Here is a 7842-nt window from a genome sequence, read left to right as displayed (position 1 = left end):
ATTGATATCTATAGGACATTTCACCCCAAAACAATGAATTTCACCTTTTTCTCAAGTGCACATGGAACCTTCTCCCAGATAGATCACATCTTGGGCCATAAATCTAGCCTTGGTAAATTAAAAAAAATTGAAATCATTTCAAGCATCTTTTCTGATCACAATGTGGTAATACAAACATATGGAGGCTAAACAATATGCTTCTGAATAACCAAGAAATCACAGAAGAAATCAGAAAAGAAATCAAAATATGCATAGAAATGAATGAAATGAAAACACAACAACCCAAACCCTATGGGATTCAGTAAAGCAGTGCTAAGGGGAAGGTTCATAGCAATACAAGTTTACCTCAAGAAATAAGAGAAAATCAAATAAATAACCTAACTTTACACCTAAAGCACCTAGAAAAAGAAGAAATGAAGAACCCCAGGATTAGTAGAAGGAAAGAAATCTAAAAATTAGGGCAGAAATAAATGAAAAAGAAACAAAGGAGACCATAGCAAAAACAAAACAAAGCTAAAAGCTGGTTCTTTGAGACGATAAATAAAATAGACAAACCATTAGCCAGACTCATCAAGAAAAAAAGGGAGAAGAATCAAATCAACAAAATTAGACATTAAAATGGAGAAATCACAACAGACAACACAGAAATACAAAGGATCATAAGAGACTACTATCAGCAACTATACACCAATAAAGTGGACAAATTGGAAAAATGGGACAAATTCTTAGAAAAGTATAACCTTCCAAAACTGAACCAGGAAGAAACAGAAAATCTTAACACACCCATCACAAGCATGGAAATTGAAACTGTAATAAAAAATCTTCCAGAAAACAAAAGCCCAGGACCAAATGGCTTCACAGGTGAATTCTACCAAAAATTTAAAGAAGAGCTAACACCTATCCTACTCAAACTCTTCCAGAAAATTGAAGAGGAAAGTAATCTTTCAAACTCATTCTATGAGGCCACCATCACCCTAACATCAAAACCAGACAAAGATGCCACAAAAAAAGAAAACTACAGGCCAATATCACTGATGAACATAGATGCAAAAATACTTAACAAAATTCTAGCAAACAGAATCCAACAACATATTAAAAAGATCATACATCATGACCAAGTGGGCTTTATCTCAGGGATGCAAAGATTCTTCAATATTTACAAATCAATCAATGTGATACACCCCATTAATAAATTGAAAGATAAAAACCATATGATTATCTCAATAAATGGAGAGAAAGTATTTGACAAAATTCAACATCCATTTATGATAAAAACCCTCCAGAAAGCAGGTATAGAAGGAATATACCTCAACATAATAAAATCCATATATGATAAACCCACAGCAAACATTATCCTCAATGGTGAAAAATTGAAAGCATTTCCCCTAAAGTTGGGAACAAGACAAGGGTGCCCATTCTCACCACTACTATTCAACATAGTTTTGGAAGTTTTAGCCACAGCAATGAGAGAAGAAAAAGAAATAAAAGGAATCCAGATTGGAAAATAAGAAGTAAAACTCTCACTGTTCACAGATGACATGATCCTCTACATAGAAAACCCTAAAGATTCCACCAGAAAATTACTAGAGCTAATCAATGAATATAGTAAAGTTGCAAGATATAAAATTAACACAAAGAAATCCCTTGCATTCCTATACACTAACAAGGAGAAAACAGAGAAATTAAGAAAACAATTCCATTCACCATCGCAATGAAAAGAATAAAATACTTAGGAATAAATCTACCTAAAGAAACAAAAGACCTATATATAGAAAACTATAAAACACTAGTGAAAGAAATCAAAGATGACACAAAGAGATGGAGAAATATTCCATGTTCATGGATCAGAAGAATCAATACAGTGAAAATGAGTATACTACCCAAAGCAATCTATAGATTCAATGCAAACCCTATCAAGCTACCAACGGTATTTTTCAGAGAACCAGAACAAATAACTTCATAATTTGTATGGAAATACAAAAAACCTTGAATAGCCATAGCAATCTTGAGAAAGAAGAATGGAACTGGAGGAATCAACCTGCCTGACTTCAGACTATACTACAAAGCTACCGTAATCAAGACAGTATGGTACTGGTACAAAGACAGAAATATAGATCAATGAAAGCCCAGAGATAAATCCACGCACCTATGGACACCTTATCTTTGACAAAGGAGGCAAGAATATACAATGGAGAAAACATCTCTTTAACAAGTGGTGCTGGGAAAACTGGTCAACCACTTGTAAAAGAATGAAACTAGAACACTTTCTAACACCATACACAAAAATAAACTCAAAGTGGATTAAAAATCTAAATGTAAGAGCAGAAACTATAAAACTCCTAGAGGAAAACTTAGGCAAAACACTCTCTGACATAAATCACAGCAGGATTCTCTATGACCCACTTCTCAGAGTAATGGAAATAAAAGCAAAAATAAAAAAATGGAACCTAATTAAACTTAGAAGCATTTTCACAAGGAAGGAAACTCTAAGCCAGGTGAAAAGACAGCCTTCAGAATGGGAGAAAATAATAGCAAATGAAGCAACTGACAAAGAATTAATCTCAAAAATATACAAGCAACTCCTGCAGCTTAATTCTAGAAAAATAAATGACCCAATCAAAAAATGGGCCAAAGAACTAAACAGACATTTCTTCAAAGAAGACATACAGATGGCTAACAAACACATGAAAAGATGCTCAACATTACTCATTATCAGAGAAATGCAAATCAAAATCACAATGAGGTACCACCTCACGCCAGTCAGAATCAGTTCATTTCAGTTCAGTTCAGTCGCTCAGTTGTGTCTGACTCTTTGAGACCCCATGAATCACAGCACGCCAGGCCTCCCTGTCTATCACCAACTTCTGGAGTTCACTCAGACTCACGTCCATCGAGTCAGTGATGCCATCCAGCCATCTCATCCTCTGTCGTCCCCTTCTCCTCCTGCCCCCAATCCCTCCCAGCATCACAGTCTTTTCCAGTGAGTCAACTCTTCGCATGAGGTGGCCAAAGTATTGGAGTTTCAGCTTTAGCATCATTCCTTCCAAAGAAATCCCAGGGCTGATCTCCTTCAGAATGGACTGGCTGGATCTCCTCGCAGTCCAAGGGACTCTCAAGAGTCTTCTCCAACACCACAGTTCAAAAGCATCAATTCTTTGGTGCTCAGCTTTCTTCACAGTCCAACTCTCACTTCCATACATGACCACTGGAAAAACCATAGCCTTGACTAGACGGACCTTTGTTGGAATAGCTGCTATCAAAAAGTCTACAAACAATAAATGCTGGAGAGGGTGTGGAGAAAAGGGAACCCTCTTACACTATTAGTGGGAATGCAAACTAGTACAGCCACTATGGAGAACAGTGTGGAGATTCCTTAAAAAACTGGAAATAGAACTACCATATGACCCAGCAATCCCACTGTTGGGCATACACACCGAGGGAACCAGAATTGAAAGAGACAAGTGTACCCCCATGTTCATTGCAGTATTGTTTATAATAGCTAGGACATGGAAGTAACCTAGATGTCCATCAGCAGATGAATGGATAAGAAAGCTGTGGTACATATACACAATGGAATATTACTCAACTATTAAAAAGAATGCATTTGAATCAGTTCTAATGAGGTGGATGAAACTGGAGCCTATTATACAGAGTGAAGTAAGTCAGAAAGAAAAACACCAATACAGTATACTAACGCATATATATGGAATTTAGAAAGATGTTAATAATGATGACCCTATATGTGAGACAGCAAAAGAGACACAGATGTAAAGAACAGACTTTTGGACTCTGGGAGAAGGCAAAGGTGGGATGATTTGAAAGAATAACATTGAAACATGTATATTACCATATGTGAAATGGATTGTCAGTCCAGGTTAGATGCAAGAGATGGGGTGCTCAGGCCTGGTGCCCTGGGATGATCCTGAGGGATGGGATGGGGAGGGAGGTGGGAGGGGGGTTCAGGATGGGGAACACGTGACACCTATGGCTGATTCATGTCAATGTATGGCAAAACCAATACGATATTGTAAAGTAATTTGCCTCCAATTAAAATAAATAAATTAATTAAAAAACAGATACTTGCCTCTTGGAAGAAAGCTTTGACAAACCTAGACAGCATATTAAAAAACAGAGAAAGCACTTTGCCGACAAAGGTCCATCTAGTCAAAGGTATGGTTTTTCCAGTAGTCATGTATGGATGTGAGAATTGGACTATAAAGAAAGCTGAGGACTGAATAATTGATGCTTTTGAACTGTGGTGTTGGAGAAGACTCTTGAGAATCTGTTGGACTACAAGGAGATCCAACCAGTCAATCTTAAAGGAAATTAGTCCTGAATATTCATTGGAAGGACTGATGTTGAAGCTGAAACTCCAAAACTTTGGCCCCTCGATGCAAAGAACTGATTCATTGAAAAAGACCCTGATGCTGGGAAAGATTGAAGGCAGGAGAAAGGGATGACAGAAGATGAAATGTTTGGATGGCATCACTGACTTGATGGACATGAGTTTGAGTAAACTCTGGGAGTTGGTGATGGACAGGGAAGCCTGGTGTGCTGCAGTCCATAGGGTCGCAAAGAGTCAGACACAACTGAGTGACTGAACTGAACTGATTGTGTGTATCATGGTAAACAACAGTGATTTCAGACTTTGAGGAAATAGTCTAGGAGAGAGGAGAGATAGAAAATGTTATAACATTATAGAAGTATTGAATGGTTAACTCCTAAGATATACGTAAAAGAAGTAAGCTTCAAACCCATGTATTAATATATGCCCTCCCTAATAGTATTAGCTTTATTTTTACAGTTACAACTACATACACATTGGCTGTTATAAAGTGCCTGTGGGAATTTAAGCCTAGACTTTTCTTTTTTTTTATGTAGTATCTTTGTATCAGGGTGATGGTGACCTCATAGGATGACTTTGGATGTGTTTCCTCTTCTTCAATCCTTTGGAAGAGTTTAAGAAGGACTGTTGTAAGTTGTTCTTTGTATGTTTGGTATAATTTCCCAGTGATGTCATTAGGTTCTGGCCTTTTGTTTGCTACGAGTTGTTTTTTTTTTTTTTTTTAGTATAGATTATATTCACTTAATGAGAACTTTTAACATCTACTCTCTTAGCAACTTTCAAACATACAGTAGAATGCTGTTAACTCTGGTCACCATGGCAACTGTAGTACATTACATCCCCATAGACTCTTTGGACAAGTTCTGGCTTTTGAACTCTGGCCCCTTATCTCATAATGCCTTCAAAACCGATGGTACATTCCCTTGTTTGGCAAATGTTATTGGGAAAAAGCAGCTTCCGTGCTCCACCCAACGCTCACTTTCCTGTGAAATTTGACCTAATGATGTCATTCATTACTAACTTGCAAAAATTTTATTGCTTTTAAAAAGATACATTTTAAATGCAGAATTTTAACTTGTTTTCAGTACAAGGCTTTGTTTGAAAAGATTATTCAGATCAGGTCACTGTATTTTGCAATTCCTGCTGCTGCTGCTAAGTCGCTTCAGTCGTGTCTGACTCTGTGCGACCCCATAGATGGCAGCCCACCAGGCTCCCTTGTCCCTGGGATTCTCCAGTAATTTCCAGTACTTACTATCTGCTCCTTCTGCCTCTTGCCTCCGTTCTCAAACCCACTGCACTTATGGTACCAGTTAGCATACTTCTATGTCCTACTCGAGTGTCTTATCCATCCTTTCTCAGGCCTTTTTTCAAGCTATGAAAGGCAGCTCATTTTACACAAGCACAGCCTAGAAGTTTAGAGGGGTTAAAGACCTCTAAGGTAACTCTCAATTGAAGGGAAACATTGTTGGAAAAATCCTCACGTTGTTCTTCAAAGGGTCACTTCAGAAACGCATTCAGTGTAGTTCTTCAGAATATCCATCTTGAGATTGATTTGCAGTTTCCCACAGGGTAACAAGCTCAATAATTCACCTTTTTGACTTTTTCCATTTTCCCTTTCTTACTTTCGCTATCCTCCTTCACCCTTCTTCTGGCTTCTTGTCACTGCTTCTCAAATAAACTGTGCGCATCCATGTCTCTTTTCTGGGAGGGAGAACCCAAGAATAAACATTCTTTCCAAAGGAGCTTAAGACCTTACTACTTCTCTCTTCATTTCAATTAACCTTTAGAGAACTTACAGGGGCTTCCCAGGTGGCTCAAGGGTAAAGAATCCAGTGCAGGAGATGTGGGTTTGATCCCTGGGTTGGGAAGGTCCCCTGGAGAAGGAAATGGCAAACCCACTCCAGTATTCTTGCCTGAGAAATCCCATGGACAGAGGAGCCTGGCGGGCTGCAGTTCATGGGATCACAAAAGAATCGCAGCACGCCAGGCCTCCCTGTCCATCACCAACTCCCGGAGTTCACTGAGACTCACGTCCATCGAGTCAGTGCTGCCATCTAGCCATCTCATCCTCTGTAGTCCCCTTCTCCTCTCCTCCTCCTCCTGCCCCCAATCCCTCCCAGCATCAGAGTCTTTTCCAATGAGTCAACTCTTCGCATGAGGTGGCCAAAGTACTGGAGTTTAGCCAGTGTTTATGTTAAGAAACTTATGGAATCAAAATGATCATTGCATGCATGTAATATATTTGTATATGTGGATTCACACTTTTTAATAGTTGAATTTCTATAGATTCTATATTGAATTGATATTGAATTCAACAAAGATCTTGTCGCAGCAAAATTCATATATTACTGGAGGTAGATCATGATTTTGAGTTGCCACATGGTGGCAGTGTCGGCAAATCTTTATAGCTTAGGTTTGGCCTTGTGCTGCTTCCATGGAAACCGTGTACTTTAACCTGTGCTTGAAATGAGCAGTCCAGCAAATGCAGGCAGGAAAGTCTGGATGTATTTCAGTAAAGCACAGCTTACTCAGGCTGGAGGAAGTCACCTTGACATGTACCCAGATGTTAGGTTTCCTCACTCAAAGAGGATGGTAGACCCGCAACAGGAGTCCCACAACCAAACCAGCCTCTTCCCCGTTACCACTATCTGCCATCACCCTTGTTCCTTTTCGGCCTCTGTAGGAGATACTGGCAGTGCTATATTGTTGGGAGTTGGACAGTTAGTTGTGTAGACATGTGGATGCTTGGCTGAAGGACCCAGGCAGGAACTCACTTGGATGATGCTCAGACAGATGGACAGAAAGCATATTCCTTTTCTGTCTCTCTGCTCCAAAATAATAAGGATACTTAGACCCAAATTGCCATAGAAGTAGACACTCAGACTGAGACCTTGGACTTGGGCCATTCCATTTATCCTGTAAGACAACGATACATGAGAAGGTGACAACCCCTAGCATGTAGCAGCAGCAGCACACTTAACTAAACCAGGGGTGGACAAACTATGGCCATAGGCCAAATCCGTCCCATTGCCTACTTTTGTAAATAAAGTCTTATGGGAACATAGCCACACCCATTTGTTTATCTTTGTCTATGTATGCTTCTGCTGAATAGTTGTGACAGAGACCTATGTCCTGCAAATCCTAAAGTGTTTACTATCTGGCCTTTTCTGGAAAAGTTTCCATAGATAAGGAGAATGGTGAGGACAATGGAGACCAGGCAGATGGAGCCTCACGGCCTGACTTCCTTGGGCATCTTCCTACCAAACCTCTGTTTTTCTCTTTACATGGCTCCTTTGTCTTCCTCACTAACAAACATGTACACCCAATCATTTTCTTACCTGATCAAATAAACCCCTTTGAAACTGGTCCAATTGGCTAAATTTCTGTAGAAAGGGGGGTGGTACCTATGTTAGTTGAGAGTCCATGTTTTGGGGAATTATGAAAATGTCCAGCCAGTAGTGAGCACCTTGGATAATACCATGAAGGATTACTCCTTT

The sequence above is a fragment of the Bos grunniens genome, chromosome 3 (assembly GCF_055505025.1).
Source record: "Bos grunniens cultivar Pamir isolate PY7600 chromosome 3, Bosgru_T2T1.0, whole genome shotgun sequence".
NCBI classification, from domain to species: Eukaryota; Metazoa; Chordata; class Mammalia; order Artiodactyla; family Bovidae; genus Bos; species Bos grunniens.
This window is presented reverse-complemented; position numbering follows the sequence as displayed.